This window comes from Caretta caretta, chromosome 4, assembly GCF_965140235.1.
Source record: "Caretta caretta isolate rCarCar2 chromosome 4, rCarCar1.hap1, whole genome shotgun sequence".
In the NCBI taxonomy this organism is placed as follows: Eukaryota; Metazoa; Chordata; order Testudines; family Cheloniidae; genus Caretta; species Caretta caretta.
The window spans coordinates 80551036-80568077 of NC_134209.1; the positions used below are offsets into that span (position 1 = coordinate 80551036).

General features: G+C 52.6%; 1 protein-coding gene across 2 annotated transcripts in view; it reads left to right on the forward strand.

The window, feature by feature from the left end:
* Positions 1–17042, forward strand: part of CLCN3 (chloride voltage-gated channel 3) — a 127957-nt gene that overhangs the window by 27047 nt on the left and 83868 nt on the right. The window lies entirely within an intron of this gene.

The window sequence follows — 17042 nt, forward strand, 5'->3', positions numbered from 1 at the left end:
CACAGTGATAGCTTCTCACAATGAGAAGGAGTACTTGTGGCACCTTAGAGACTAACCCATTTATTTGAGCATGAGCTTTCGTGAGCTACAGCTCACTTCATCAGATGTATACCGTGGAAACTGCAGCAGACTTTATATACACACAGAGAATATAAAGTCTGCTGCAGTTTCCACGGTATACATCTGATGAAGTGAGCTGTAGCTCACGAAAGCTCATGCTCAAATAAATTGGTTAGTCTCTAAGGTGCCACAAGTACTCCTTTTCTTTTTGCGAATACAGACTAACACGGCTGTTCCTCTGAAACGTCTCACAATGGAATCTATTAAGCTGAGAGTTGATAAACTCAGGACTAAAAATAAGGTACACATTTGAAACAAATATACCTAGAGGTGTGGTAGATTCTCCATCGCTTGCAGTACTCAGATCAAGACAGGATCTCTCAAAAATATGCAATAATTGGAAAAGAAATCAGGAGCTTGATGCAGAAGTTACAGGTAAGATTCAATAGGCTGTGCAAAGCAAAAGGTCAGGCTAACTGAGCCTAGTGACAGGGTGGATTTGATTCAAATTGATTTAAGTCACTAGTCAGACTTGGTTTAATCAGGAATTTTCTACATAAAAGTGCATTCTTGTTGGTTGTTATAAACCTTAATACATATTCTTCACAACTCAGATGTAGGTTTCATTTTTAGAAGGTACACTATACATTTTCAAACAGCGATTTATTTTGAAAACTTTTCAGTTTTAAAGCTATATCAGAAAAATGATTGTTTGGTTATTTCATTGACCAAAGGTAATTGAAGCAGCTATTTATGAAGTCCTTGGGAGGTGAAAGATCACCAGATCAAAGGTTAATCATTAATATTTGGAGGATTTTCTTTCCATGCTGTATTTGGAGAACATCACCAGACAGACATTTAAATGGTATTGTTTTAGTTAAATAAAACAATACCATTATGTATTCTGGTTTTTTTTTCCTTCAGTAGCAAACACATAATTTAACAAAACAAGCACATGTCCCTTTCTTCTCACATTTATCGCCAGGTTTCTTCTCCTTGTCCAGATCTATTCTGCCCCCAACAATCTTCTAGTCATTGAACTTTTTGAAACTTTACACTGTTAGAGAGGTAAAGGATTGACTGTGTACACAAATTTGCAGAGGGACAATAGAGTTGGTCTGTTATTTCTCACCTCTATATTTATAAACAATTTTGCTGTTAACAAGCATGTTACCTCTGGAACACAAGTCCATGGTTTGAGAATTGCAAACTAAGCATCTCTGATTGTATCTTCTAGACTGAGTCCCATTGGGTAGATGGAAAGATTAACCTAAATAATCTATACAGAAGCCCCTGGAACGCCATAAGATTGGGTCCCTAATCCATGAACTATTGAAACTCATTTACAAAACTTTTCTTAAACATTACATGAATATATTGTCTCATACTATAGAATTAATAATCCCTATTCCATGATGAGATATCTTTGAGCTATAATGTATCTTAATTAAAACTATCTTTAGATTGGTTTTGTCCTCAAAAAGATTAAAAAACCTGATTTTAAATAAAGAGTTTAAAAAAATCACTGATTTTTATCCACCCTGCATAGCAATCCCTTCTGATCTTAAAATCTGATTCACTGTGTGATAAAATAAGGTATCTGGCCTCTTATTTTCCCTCTCTGTAAAACGGGGATATTTAACCATTTTGAAATATGATGAAAGGCGTTATATGCAAATTATTCATGTATGCTGCATATATGCATAATTTTTTATCCCCAAAATGACTGGACTGAAAAATTTCTCGACTGGTTTCTGTAAGGGATGAGAATTAGATAAAGTATTCTATTGTAGGAGTTACTCCTTTGGTCATTCTTATAATTGGAATAAATGGCCTCATACTGTTGAAGTGACATTCATATCCTGAACTGAATTATCACATTAATCTTCCCTTACATTGTCTCCTGATACAGCAAGATCTGAGCCTCTGCAAAATGGAATTTTGCTTCATATCTTTGAGTGAAAAGAAAAGTGATTGTATATTAAGGGAAGAAAAACATAGCACTAGATTCTAGGAGGTGGTGAGCTTGGTTCACTTTGGTCTCCTGATTGCCAGGACTAAATTAGGAGTCAGTTTCCATCCTTTAGTATCCATACGTTTTGTTTAAATGTGACAAGTAGTCCTCTTCTCTTCCTTATCAATCCTGGTGTTGCATGGAGAGACTATGGGAACAGAGAGGCGCAGACCCATTTTTCCACATGAAGAAAGGGAGTACAGAGCTAACCTGAGCTGCTTGGCTCTTTCTGCTTCATCCTCTCCCCTCCCACCTTCTGCAGATAGTACTGGGTGCTCAGTTTTCTCTCACCTCCTCCCCACCCAAAAACTTTGGTCAATCCCTGAGGGGTAGTGGAGAGCTCTGCTTGTTTCCTGTAATAGCGGTGATTGGCTATACTTCAAGAAGAAACTTCTTCAGGAAGTAAGAGCTATCATATGCCTCACTGCCTTTGGCTCCAAGCTGCAGGCATGTTTCTATGACCTGGCTGTTACATTTTTGTCAGAGAAGCATGTGTGTATATGAATAGCTCCCCTTGTGGGGTGGGGACCCCAAACCACCACTGCACAGTGTAAAAAGAAAAGGAGTACTTGTGGCACCTTAGAGACTAACCAATTTATTTGAGCATGAGCTTTCGTGAGCCACAGTGTAAGTAATTCTTCCCTGGGAGGAGGATGACTGAGGACTAACATCTGTCATAGATGGCTTATGTTGCTTAATGTAGTACTGGAAGAAAGTCATACCACAGTGAAGAGGGCAAAATAAGAACTTTATATAGAATAGGCAAAAGTGGAGAAGCAGCCTTAAGAGGGTTTTTCACTTTGGTGAGTCTGAAATTGTGTAACACTAGAGCCATTTGTTTAAACCCCACACTGCCTGCCTCTGGGCCAAAATTGCCATAATAAATTCATGAGTTGGCAACACTAGAAATAAAAATTCATAATTAAAAGTAGTTCAAACACTAGCTGTTCCTCCATGGGTCTAAGGTAAATACACATTGTCCTCTATCAGGAAAGTGGTGTTGAACTTTACCAAAAACAAGTGTGCATGTCAATAAAAAGTTTGTGCATAACGTGTGTTCTGAGTGAGATGACTAGAAACCCAAGAAATTCAAATGTATTGTAAAAGTATCTACTGTATCTGAGAGGTAGAATGTTGAACTAGTCATTACAAAAGAGCTTCTGTTGGTTAACAGTTGAAGGAAATTTCCTGCCTGTTCTTGTGAATGGAGCTGAGGTGCCACATGCAGCTGCTATTGCAATGGATACAGGAAAAAGGCAATAGATGGAGACAGACTTCAGTCTTTTTACCAGCTCAATATGTTAGGAAAGCCCTTCTTAGGGCAGATGGTCAAAGTCAATTGATAAACTGGGGCACAGAATAATGATGCAATAAATAAGTAATGCTCAACAGCTTATAAAGGTATGCAAGGGAAACACACTAGTACAGTCATAAAATCAGGGTTAGAAGGGACCTCAGGAGGTTATCTAGTCCAGCCCCCTGCTCAAAGCAGGGCCAATCCCCAACTAAATCATCCCAGCCAGGGCTTTGTCAAGCCTGACCTTAAAAACCTCTAAGGAAGGAGATTCCACCACCTCCCTAGGTAATCCATTCCAGGGCTTCACCACCCTCCTAGTGAAAAAGTTTTTCCTAATATCCAACCTAAATCTCCCCCACTGCAACTTGAGACCATTATTCCTTGTTCTGTCATCTGCTACCACTGAGAACAGTCTAGAGCCATCCTCTTTAGAACCCCCTTTCAGGTAGTTGAAAACAGCTATCAAATCCCCCCTCATTCTTCCCTTCCATAGACTAACCATCCCCAGTTCCCTTAGCCTCTCCTCATAACTCATGTGTTCTAGCCCCCTAATAGTTTTTGTTGCACTAGGGGAGGGTGGAATACAACAGCATTGGGGGCAGGTAGCAGCAAAAAAGGGGTTCAGACTAAAATGGGGAGAGGCACAAGCACATGGGAGGGAGCATGGGCACACTGAGCAAGGGCTAATCCCCACAGCTCTCCTACTTTTCTCTTTTTCATTCTTACCTGAGGGCTCCCTTATTGATAGCTTGAGGATGTCTTCATTACTCAGCCTTTCAACCACACTTCCTCTCCCTTAGCTCCTCTCAGCCTGATTGGAGTGAGCCCTTTTATAGTATCAGAAGGGCCTTAATTAGAGTCAGGTGTTCACATTAACTTAATGGCCTCACCTGACTCTTTGCAGGTTAATTGGCATCAGGTGTTCTCATTAGCCTGGAGCAGCCCCTGCCCTGGTCAGTCAGGGAACAGAAAACTACTAAGCCAGTGGCTAGTATAATTGCTACTCTGCTGTACCTAACTGGCCTAGAGGGAGACAGCTGCTCCCCTGGCTGGGCCAGACCATCCCTGGCTACCTGGTTCCTGGCTAACTGTAGGACCTCCCCTTCTCCCTCCCCCCCCCCCAGTTACTGCTGCTCTAGTAACAGCCCCTTGGAGGGGCCTGTTGGCCCACTCCCCAGAGGAAGGGAGTGAGGGATCTCAGCCCTGGCAGTTGCTGCTGCGGACACCACCATCACCTGTGAGGGGTCATTTCTGCCTGCCTGGCCACCAGACTGCTACCTGGAGCTGCTGCTGTGGTTGCTGATGAGGAGCTGCTGGAACCCAGAAGAGGAGGAGAAGAGAACCATCTGCTACTGTGGGAGAGCATAGGGACTTTGCAGACCACTGTGGAGGGGGCCTTAAGACTAAGTAACTTTTGAACTGTGCTCTTGTGGTGGGGGTTTTAACTGTGTTTGTGGGGACACGGGGTGTGGTGTGGAGTCTGCCCCCAGTCCATCTGTGTGTCCCCCCCTTGCCCCCAACACCACCACCATCGCTGCCCCCTCCACCACCCCCAGTGTACACTTACCATCTGCTTTCAGCTCCTGCCTCTGGGACTCAGCTGCTCACCTGGCTTGCCATGCCCTTTCACCACCATTTGGGCCAGAAGCAGCAGTCAGCTGCTTTTGTGCAAGCGCATGTGGATGCATATGCCCTGCCCTTGGACTGACCCCCCCACACAGCTTTGCCCCTTCCTAACTGCCCCATTTGCCCCTTGCAGCCTTTTGCCCCCCCCCTTTGCCCCAGCTCCCCCTTACTGGCTTCAGTTTGTTTGCCTGCCCTGCCCTGCCCTGCCCTTTCTCTCTTCAGCTTTTGTTTGTTTTCCCCGCCCCAGCCTCTGAAGCTACCTCCTTCCCTGAACTACCTCCAGCCTAGTTTCCCCCCCCCCCCCCCGTGGTCCCCCTGCCCTGGTTAGCCCCTTGCTCAGTGCGGCCATGCTCCCTCCCATGTGCTTGTGCCTCTCCCCATTTTAGTTTGAACCCCTTTTTTGCTGCACCCCCCCATGCTGTTGTATTCCCCCCTCCCCTAGTGCAGCTAGAGGAGCCGGACTCCCACCCCGTGTCGGTGACTGACCCTTAGCCCTTGATTGCCCCCACCCCTTTTGGAACCCTCCTCCCCTGCCTGCAGCCTAGCAGGGAGGAGTGGTCAACCTGCTTCCTCTTCCCCTCCTCTCTCTCGTATTTTTCCCCCTCCCTTCCTGCTTCTTATGGCAGGAGACACGGTGAGTGGAGCCCCTTCGGCAGACCCCACTACCTCTCCCCCGCCTGCTGCCCCATCACCCACCCCCCCGAGCCTCTACCTCCACTGCCGCAGCCAAACCACTTGCTACTGCCACCGCTGGGGCACCGGTGGACACTGGGGTGACCTCCACTGCTGCCACGTCCCTTGCCCCCTCCGACTCTGGGGAAGCCCCCTCAGCCGGTGGGACGAGTCAGGGTAAAAAGAAGGGTAAGGGCCCCGCTAAAAAGACCAAGCCCTCCATGGCCGGGGCTGCCCCCACTGCCACAGCCCCGCCACCGGCCACAGTGTCCCTCCCCGCTGTTCCCTCCACCAGCTCTGCAGGTGCCCCTCCATTGGCCCCCAGGACGTACGCCCAGGTGGTGGCAGCTCCCCGCCTGTCACTACATCATTTCTCCCACCCATCGCCTCTGCTACCATCTATAGCGGCCGGGGCCCCTTCCCCACCTTGATCAGGAAGCATGGTGTCCTCCTAGTGCCTGCCTCGCCCCATGTAGAGACCTGTGTGCGGGCATTGATGAGGGTGGTGGGGCCCATGGCCATTGTGGTGACCTCCAAAATGTACGGAAAGGTCGTGTTCTTAGCATCAGAGGCCACCACCCAGGAAGGCGGTGTGGGGGGGAGGGGTGTTCGTCCCCCCGCCGCCGCCCAGTAGGCACCTGAAAAAGGCCGGTGGGGGTGGAAGACCTAGGCGTCCGACTGGAAGACCTGGGCGTCCGACTGGTCCTGACCTCCGTCCCTCCCTTCCTTCCCAATGCCGCACTATTACCTGTCCTCTCTACCCTGGGGAAACCCATTTCTGTTGTGAGCCCTCTCCCACTAGGCTGCAAAGACCCTGATCCCTGTCATGTTCTCTCGTTCCGCTGGCAAGTGCAGCTTCAACTGCCGCCGGCAGCGCATGATGGAGAGGTGCTCAAGGGATCATTCTTGGTCCCCTACTGGGTGCATTATTCTAGGAGGGAGGCCCGGTGCTACCTCTGCCGGGCAATGGGGCATGTCCAGAGGGACTGCCTCCTGGCCCAGCAAAGAGGGGCATCTGGGACCCCAAAGCCCCGGCAGGGTGCCAGCCCCATCATTGCTGTCGCTCCCAGTGCCAGGAGCTGCCCCTCCTCCTTCCTGGCCCACCACCGCTCCCGCTTGGGCCCACGGGGCACCTCCCCCAGCATGCCCAGATGAGCGGGAGAGCCCCGCTTCCCCTGCTTGCAATCTGGCGGGGCCTGTGGAGGAGGGTGCGGTGGGGATATTGCCGGGCATAGGAGAGGGCCTGTCCCAGGGAGAATCTTCCCTCCCTTGTGCTGCCCCACCATTATCTCCCCGAGTCCCTGAGCCATCGCCCCTGCCCCCCGACCCGACCCCTGCTAGCCAGCCCCCAGATGATGCCAAGGAGGGCTGGGCACTAGTACAGGGGAAGCGGGGCAAGTGGAAGGCTCGAGCTCCGCTCTTCCCATCCGATGCGGAGGCTCCCCGGAAGAAAAGGAAGGGGGGCACTAATGCCGAGCCTTCCGCTTTGCCCACGGGTGTGTTCCATCCACCGGTTTTGGCTGGGGAAGATGTGGCAGCACCGGAGGGCAGTACCGACCTTCCACCGGAGTCCCTTCCCTCCAAGGCCCCTGATGGAGCCCCTCCTACCCCATTACCATCTGAAGCCTCTGTGAGCCCTGAGGTGACCGTCGCTTCGGGTGCTGGCGGGGAAAACCCCGGGGTGGTGGAAGACCATCTCCCCTCCATTTATGAGGAGATTGAGGCCCTGGGTCTGACTCCGGTCTCCCAGGGGGAGGATGACCCCCTGCCAGCGGGCCTCGATCTAAGTGACCTCACCCCAGCCCTCCTATCCCCGTGCTTCCTCCCCCTGACTGCTGCTTCTGCTCCCACCTCGGAGGGTCCCCTGGGCTCCTCCATCTGTTTGACAGCAGGTGGCACCTGGCTGACGGCTGCTAGGCCTACTGAGGTGACGGCCAGTGCCACGCGGCCGGGCCCCGAGCCTCATGGGGTATCCCTCGTAGGTGTGGAGCGACCGACCTCCTTCCCAGGTGGGGACCCCACTGAAGACTCTCCACCTCCCGATGCTATGGCTACTACACCAGCCATAGAGCCTGAACCCGGCATCATTGGGGGTCCCCTTCCCACCTCCCAGATCCCTGAGCCCGACCGAAAGGGGCCACCTCCCAGTCTCCTAGCTACTGGGACCTAGGATCCTGCCCCGCTTCTGACCCCTGCCCTGCCCCTACTCTTGATCCCTGCCCTGCCCCTGATGCCAACCCCATCCTTATCCCCTCCACCTCCCGTGATGCCATTGCTGCCCCTGAAGCCATCACCTTCTCAATCTCAGAGGATAGCCCCAGGGAGCGGCCTCTGTATTTCCCTGTCCCAACCCACCAGGGGCTGCTATTTTCCCTCCGCCGCCCCCAATTGAGCGGGGGTTTGAGGCGGGCCACGTGGCACCGGCCCATCGGGCGCCACGTCGGGGGTCCACCCCTTGCCTGCCCATCTCGGTAGGCCGTAGGGCTGTGTCAGAGGCCCCTCCGGAGGATAGCCGGGGGCCAGTGAGCCCGGCCTCCCAGACGCTGCAAGAAGAGCTGCGGGAGTTCCTCGAAGACGTCCGTGTCTCCCGTAATAAGGTGCAGCTCACTCTTCAGCGATGGGGGGATTTCCATCAAATCATCTGGGCCGTGAGGGCCCTCATGGGGGAGGGTAAAAGGACCGGGAAGCAGGCCACCGCAGCCTACCAGCGGGTCTGCCTCTTCCGTGACTCCTTACTCACCTACGGGGTAGGTCACGGTTTGTTGCGTGGCCTGATGGGTGCCGCGAGCAACCCTGCCGGCAAGGATCCCACCCAGCCCCCCTCATGGCACCTATCATCATCGCAACACTGAACACCCAAGGCTGAAGGATGGGTCTCATCAGGTGCCAGGTGCTCTCCTTCCTTTTGGGGGGGGGGGTACTGTATGGTTTTCTTGCAGGAGACCCATATGGATCTGGCCGCCAAAGACAGCTGGCGGTTGGAATGGGGGGACAGGGTCTACTTTAGCCTTCTCACAGTACGTATGGCTGGAGTGGTGACCCTGTTCTCCCCTGACCTATGGCCTGAGGTGCTGGGGGTCGTCGAGGTTGTGCCAGATCGCCTGCTGCACCTCCGGGTCCGCATGGAGGGGCTCATGGTTAATCTCATCAATGTCTATGCCCCAACATTGGGCCCGAAGCAGCTGCGTTTCTATCAGCAGGCGTCCGCCTTCCTAGGCAGCTTGGATCCTTGCAAGTGCCTGGTCCTAGGCGGGGACCTTTAACAACACCCTCGAGGAGCGGGACCGCTCAGGGACCGAGCAGTGCCCGGCCGCCGCGGACGTCCTCCAGGAGATAGCTGAACATCACTCCCTGCTGGACGTCTGGCGCAACCACCACCCGGACGACATCTCGATGTTCACCTTTGTCCGGGTGGAGGCCCATTGGTTGCGCCACTCCCGGTTGGACCGCATCTATTTATCACGTTTCCACCTTTCTCGGGCCCACTCCTCCAGCATCCGGCCGGCCCCGTTCTCTGATCATCATTTAGCCACCGTGACAGCCTCTCTCTGTGCAGAGAGGCCGGGGATGGCCTATTGGCATTTCAACAACAGCTTGTTGGAGAATGTGGGCTTCGTGGCGTCCTTCTGGGAGTTCTGGCTAGCCTGGCGAGGGCAGCGGCATGCCTTTCTCTTGGCGTGGCTGTGGTGGGACCTGGGGAAGGTGCGCGCCTGGCTCTTCTACCATGACTACACCCGGGGCGCCAGCCAATGGAGGGATGCGGCGATAGAGCAGTTGGAAGGGGAGATCTTAGAGCTGGAGAGGCGTCTGGCCACCAGCCCCAAGGATCCATCCCTCTGCGGAGCATGCCGGGCAAAGCGGGAGGAGCTCCGGTCCCTCGAAGACCATCAGGCCTGGGGCGCCTTTGTTCGATCCCACATCCGTTCCCTTCAGGATTTGGATCATGGCTCCCGCTTCTTCTACGCCCTGGAGAAAAGGAGGGGGGTCAAGAAGCGCGTCACCTGCCTTCTGGCAGAGGATGGCACCCCCCTCATGGATCTGGCTGACATGTGCGGGAGAGCCAGGGCCTTCTACGCAAGTGTTTTCTCCCCGGATCCGACCGATCCTAACGCTTGCAGAGTGCTCTGGGACGAACTCCCTATGCTCGGGCGACCGAGACTGGCTAGAGCTGCCTTTCACTCTGGCTGAGTTCTCAGAAGCCCTCTGCCGCATGCCCACCAATAAATCTCCGGGCATGGATGGGCTGACTGTGGAGTTCTACAATGTGTTCTGGGATGTCTTCGGCCTAGACCTAGTCACCGTCTGGGCCGAGTCTTTGCAGAGCGGGGTCCTCCATCGGCAATAAGGCGGGCATGGCTCACCTGCATGAAAGAGGGAGGGGAACCTCCGTGATTTACAAAATTGGCGTCCCGTCTTTCTCCTCAGCGTGGACTACAAAGTCGAAGCGAAAGGCATCTCCCTGCGGCTAGGGTCTGTGCTGGCGGAGGTGGTCCGACCAGACGTACACCATCCTGGGCTGCACCATCTTTGACAACCTGTATCTGGTCCGGGATCTCTTCAAACTTGGGTGTAGGGATGGTCTGTCGTTTGCCCTCCTGTCCCTGCATCAGGAGAAGGCGTTTGACAGGGTAGACCACAGGTATTTCCTGAGCACTCTGCGAGCATTTGGCTTCGGACCCCAGTTTGTGGGTTTTCTTCAGGTGCTGTATGCCTCCGCAGAGTATGTGGTCAGGCTCACCTGGACCCTGACTGAACTGGTCAGCTTCGGGCCAGGAGTACGGCAGGGGTGCCCCCTCTTGGGCCAGCTGAATGCTCTGGCGATCAAGCCCTTCCTCTGTCTCCTCCGTAGGAGGTTGACAGGGTTGTGCTCCAAGAGCCGGAGCTGCGGCTGGTCCTGTTGGCGTACGCTGATGATGTGCTCCTCATGGTCCAGGACCCGGGCGACTTGGCGCAGGTGGAGGCTTGTCAGGCCATCTGTTCGGCAGCCTTCTCCGCCCTGGTCAGCTGGGTCAAGAGCTCTGACCTGGTGGTCGGGGACGGGTGGCAGGCGAGCTCCCTCCCACCCGCACTTCAGGCCATCCAGTGGAGCGCGGATCCGCTGCTCTATCTCGGTGTTTACCTTTCTGCCACGCATCCGTCTCCGCCAGAAAACTGGCACAGTTTAGAGGGTGGGGGTGATAGAGCGGGTGCGGAAATGGACAGGACTACTCCAGTGCCTCTCCCTTCGAGGGAGAGCACTGGTGCTTAATCAGCTAGTCCTGTCCATGCTCTGGTACCGGCTCAACACCAGCCCCAGGTTTCCTGGCCACCCTCGGGACATCGATTCTGGAGTTCTTTTGGTCAGGACTGCACTGGGTCCCTGCAGGGGTTCTCCATCTACCCCTGGAGGAGGGAGGTCAGGGCCTGAAAGGTCTGCACACTCAGGTCCATGTCTTCCGCCTCCAGGCCCTGCAGAGGCTCCTTTATGGTGCAGGTAGTCCAGCGTGGAGCATACTGGCGCACGCCTTCCTGTGCCGTTTCCAAGGGCTCCGACACGACCAGCAGCTCCTTTATCTCCATCCGAGAGGTCTTCCTCTTAGGACCCGATCTTCTACCAGGACCTTCTGTGGACCTGGAAGCTGTTCTCAGTGACCAGGTCTGTGGTGGCCACCATGGGGGCAGATCTTCTCGCGGAGCCCCTGCTACACAACCCCCAGCTCTGTGTTCAGGTGGTGGAGTCCCCCTCGGTGCGCCAGAGTTTGGTCCTGGCAGACATCACCAGAGTCGGAGACCTCCTGGACTACGACCGGGAAGACTGGCTGGATCCCCTGATGCTCGCTCAGCGCATGGGGCTCTCCAGGCCTCGTACTCCCTGGCGCGTACTTCAGGAGGTGAGGGCAGCTTTGCCACCCGCCGCTCGGGTTTACCTCGACCAGGTCCTAAGAGAGGGTATGCCCCGCCTACCCTCTACCCCAGGCCCTCCGGACCTTTTCATCGGGCCCCTGCCCTGTGGACCTGACCGACCCCCGTGCCCCTTCACCATGAGCTGGCTGCACAATCTGCAGCCAGTCCACTTCCAGACCGTGCCAAGGAAACATCTATACATGCTCGTGCTCCACACCCTTCACGTCCTCACCCTCGTGTCCCGCCCCAACACAAAGTGGTGGGACCTTCTGCCACCTCTAGAGGGTGAGGAGTCCCAGTGGGCCAGCCTATACTCCACCTTGGTCCCGAGGCCCGCCGGGGATATCAGTTGGCTGCTCCTTCATGGGGCTGTGAGCACGGGCATGTACTTGGCACGCTTCACCCCTAACCCAGGCACCTGCCCCTTTTGCGGCGTGAGGGAGACCCTGGCGCACATTTACCTGGGGTGCGCCAGGTTGTAGCCCTTATTCTAGCTCCTCACGAATATTTTGTTACGTTTTTGGTTGCATTTTTCCCTTGACCTCCTTATCTATGCACTCTCGATCCGTGGCCTCATAAAGTCACAGGACCTCCTGGTCAACCTCCTCCTAGCCTTGGCTAAAGTGGCCATCTATAAAACCAGGGTGAGGTGGTTGGCCAATGGAATCTCCTGTGACTGTGGGGCCTATTTCCGATTCTCCGTCCATTCATGTATCTGGGCAGAGTTCCTCTGGGTGGTGTCCACTGACTCCCATGATGTCTTCGAGGAGCAGTGGGCACTGTCCGGGGTTCTCTGTTCGGTGTCCCTGTCTGGTTCCCTTCTTTTGACCCTTTGACCGCACTCCTGTCCCTGTTATTTCATTAGTTGTCCCCCGTAATTATTTGGTTTCCAGGTCCTGTGGACCCCCCTCTTGGGGGGCTGGGGGGGGGGAATCTTTAGCAGTGGATCAGTAGGGCTACTCTGTTGTACCTAGTTGGCCTGGGTCTATCACTCACTCACACACACTCTCACACGCTGTTTCAGTTTCACCAGCTTTTTAAACCCAGTTCTCTTACACTGTGGCAGTGCCAACGAGCCATTAAGCAGATATATTTTTGTTGTTTATTTGCTATGATAGATTTGTATGCTGCATTAACCTTTGGCATACAAAAATATACATCCCTCCTTTTGAGCACAACCATTGAATGTAAAGCATGTCAGAGTACAGTTACCATAGTAATCTCTGATGGTGAGCTATGCTGTGTGCTATGTGATCTAGTAAGATACCTGGGACTAATGCAAATATGTATCCTCCTTCAAATGTTTCCACATGTCTATTCCAATGTAGGCGTGTGTGTGCCCTGAGCACAGTTGTCGGAATTGTTTCCCCTAGTGGTATCCGTTGGGTCAACTCCAGCACTCTCTGGTTCTCCCCACTCATACCACTGATATAAAGGGCGCTGCTGACCCGATCCCCTTCAGTTCCTTCTTACCATCCATGATGTCTGCTGGAATTCCTCATTGCTCAGTCAGTTTTCTCCTAGTGACTTTTCTACTACTTTAGTGTAAATAACAGATTTCAGAGTAGCAGCCATGTTAGTCTGTATTCGCAAAAAGAAAAGGAGTACTTGTGGCACTTTAGAGACTAACCAATTTATTTGAGCATAAGCTTTCGTGAGCTACAGTTCACTTCATCTGTAGCTCACGAAAGCTTATGCTCAAATAAATTGGTTAGTCTCTAAGGTGCCACAAGTACTCCTTTTCTTTTTAGTGTAAATAGTTATTGTAGTTGGTAATCTTTGGTAGTTTTTAATAGTTTTTGGGTGCCTTCACGCTTAGTTAGCAGGGTCATCCACATCCCAGGGCTGGGGCATGCCTCTGTTACCAGGCCCTGCGTTTCCTGTGGTAAGTCTATGCCTTTGAGTGACCCGCAGTCGATTTATCTGAAGTGCATGGGGGAAATCTCATAGGAAAGACCATTGATAACGCTGCAGGGACTTCAAACCCTACACCAAAAAGGACCAAGCAGCAAAACTGAAGGTCCTCCTCATGGAGGCAACCTTAAGACCTGCCTTGGAGCCACACTTGGACTTGGCACTAAGCACTTCAGCCGTAGTGTGAAGTGCTCCTCCCACAGGTCAGGAATCCTAGCACCGATCTTCTTCTCCAGTGCCTAAGAAGTACCATAAACACCAAGAGAAGAGCCAATCCCCGGTGCCAAAGGCAAGCAGACGGGGACCATGATAGAGCAAGGCTTGCGTTGGGCCAGCACTACAGCATCAGGTGTCATCAACTCCGGTGTGGCTGCAAGCCCTACTGACACCGGTACGGGCGCCACCTCCTGTGGGCGAACCGTGCACCAGCCAGTTTGCAGTGCAGTCTACTCTTATCCCAGTCCAAAGGTTATAGTTCATTGGTGTAGTTCTCGACTCCATGTGAGAGTTCTACTTCCAGGCGATAGCTTTTGTTTGATTACGTCCCTGATATGGTCCCTCCAGCCTCATCCGATCACAACTGTATGACAATCTAAGCCTTTTGTGCCACATGGCTTCATGGACCTACATAGTGAATCAAGCAAGGCTACATCTCAGACCTTTCCAAACCTGATTAGCCATGGTATACTTCTCCTCACATCATCACTTAGACTCAGTGCTCATGATGCCTGGTCAGGTCCTTGACTTACTGACGTGGTGGCTGACCCACCGCACGGTATATGCAGGGGTACCCTTCTCAAGGCCTTAACTCCTGATGTCTCTAGTATCCAAAGCAACAGCCCTCAGCTGGGGAGCCCCCTAGAGTCACTCAGGGCCTCTGGTTTCAAGAACTTTCCCTCCATATAAACATCAGGGAGCTCAGGGCAGTCTGCCTAGCCTGCCAAGTGTTTCTACCCCACATTATGAACAGAACTGTATCGGTTCTCATAATACAATGGCCATGTTCTACATAAACAGGGCAGTGCGCTTTCTTCCCCTCTGTGTCAAGAAGCAATCCGACTATTGGAGCTCATCAGTGTAGAAGTGTCCTACCTTCTGAAAACGCAGAACCAGCTGGCATATCACCTCAGCAGGTCTTTCTCCTCTCACCATGAGTAAGGCTACATTTGTCACAGGTATTTTTAGTAAAAGTCATGGACAGTTTCACAGGCCATAAACAAAAATTCACGGCCCGTGACCTGTCCATGACTTTTACTAAAAATACCCACCCTGACTAAAATTTTGGCTGGGACAGTGGGTACTCTGGGGGGGGGGGGGTCCTGGGGCACTGCGGGTGCTGGGGGATGTGGCCCGGGACCTCTGCTGGTACTGGGGGAGGAAGGTTGGCGGGGCTTCCTACCCAGCTCCTCATCCCTGTGGCTCCTAGGCGGCAGAGGCAGGGGCCATGGCGGGGACTCTGCTGTTCCCGCCACAAGCGCCAGCTGCCGCAGCTCTCATTGACCAGGAATCGCAGCCAATAGGAGCCAGGGGTGAGGGCTGTGGATGCGGGCAGTGTGCGGCTCAGAGACCCCCACTGGCTCCTCCACCGCCTAGGAAGTGCAGGGGGGCCCCTCACCCTGAGGTAAGCCTCTCTCCGCACTCTCCAAACTGCTGCTGCTGGTGGCCCAGGGGCTGTGCGGCTTGGGTAGCCCCTGGGCCAGCACCAGCTGTTGCAAAAGTCACAGAAAGTCACGGATTCCGTGACACTCGTATCCTTAACCACGGGACCAGATATCTCTCCCCCCCCCCCCCCCCAGTGTGGGACTCCCCATATAGACCTGTTCGCTACCTGCAACAACAGAAAATGCCATCAGTTCTCCTCTCTGTGAGGCCACAGCCCGGGTCACAGATATGTTCCTGTTATGGACAAAGTACCTGTATTATGCATTTTCTCCTACCCTGCTGATTCACAAGGTTCTGATGAAAATCAAGTGGGACCGAGCATAGGTCATTCTCATAGCCCCTGTGTGGCCCAGGCAACATTGGTTCAATACTCTCTTAGGGCTTTCAGTGGCAGCCCCACTATGGCTTCTGCTGCACCCGGACTTTATCTCCTGAGACGACAGTTGGCTGCTCCACCCATATCTCAGGTCTCTTCATCTGACGGCCTGGAAGCTCCATGAGGAGCAGTCTTGCTCGGAGGAGGTCAGTAGAAAGCCTTCCACCAGGGTCACCTACTTTGCCAAATGGGAGTGGTTCTCCATCTGGTGCTCCCAAGGGGGAATGCCATCTACGCAGTCCTCTCTACAGCTCATCTTGGAGTACCTTCTGCTGCTGAAACAACAAGGGCTGGCCCTCTCTTCAGTCCGGGGTCACCTAGTGGCCATCTCAGTCTTTCATACCAAGGTTCACAATCAATCCATTTTTTCATTCGACCTGGGGATCCATTTTCTCAAAAGCCTGGAGAGGATGTAACCCCAGGTTAGAGATCCCATTCCTCCGTGGGATCTAAACCTTGTCTTGTCAAAGCTTACAGGTCCACTGTTTGAACTGCTAGGAGCATGCTTGTTACACCTCTCCTGGAAAGTCACCTTCTTAGTGGCCATTGCTTTGGCCAGAAGAGTCTCAGAGATCTGGGCCTTCACATCAGAAGCCCCAGATATGGTCATCTTCAAGAATAAAGTCCAGCTGTGCCCATACCTTTCATTCCTCTTAAAGGTGGTCTCACAATTTCACTACAGTGAAGCAATCTTCCCGCAGGTATTCTGCGCTAAACTACTATGGCCTTCGCCACCGCCTTCCCAGCACAAGTCCCTACCCAGGACATCTGCAGAGCAGCAACCTGGTCATCAGTGCACACATTCTCAATGCACTATGCCATCACTTAGCAGGCTAGAGACAATGCCAGCTTTGGCCGCACAGTCTTGCTGTCACCTTGCCTTTGAACTCTAAACCTACCTCCTGTACAACTCATTGTGAGCCACCTACATTGGAATGGTCATGTGCAAGTATTTGAAGAAGAAACAGTTACTAATGTTTCCATAACTTGTTCTTTGAGATGTGTTGTATATGTCCATTTCAAAACTCACTATCTGCCCCCTCTTATCGGAGGCGGTCAGTAAGAAGAAACTGAAGGGGAGCAGGGTCAGCAGGGCCCTTTGTACCAGCAGCATGAGCGCATGACACCAGAGGGCATTGGAGCCAACCCGACAGATACCACTAGGGGAAAGAATTCTGGCAACTGTGCTCAGGGTGCATACACACCTACATTGGAATGAACATGTGCAATACATCTCGAAGAACAACAGTTACAGAAAGGTTAGTAACCAAGCTTTTTTTTGTTTTATTTTTGGGGGCTTTTTGAGTAAAGGCAGGGGAGACGGTCATCAAGATTCAGGGGCATTTTCCCCCCAGATAGGCCTATAGAAATGACTGGCTCAGATCTTGGCAAAGTCGAAAGTACAGACTAATTAGCCACTACCTGCATGAATATGAAGTAAACACAAGCAAATCTTGTGTGTCCATCCCTCTTTTTCATAACCAATGTTACCATATTATATAGTGTGCAAAAAGGTGATCCACTGCAACTTGCAGACT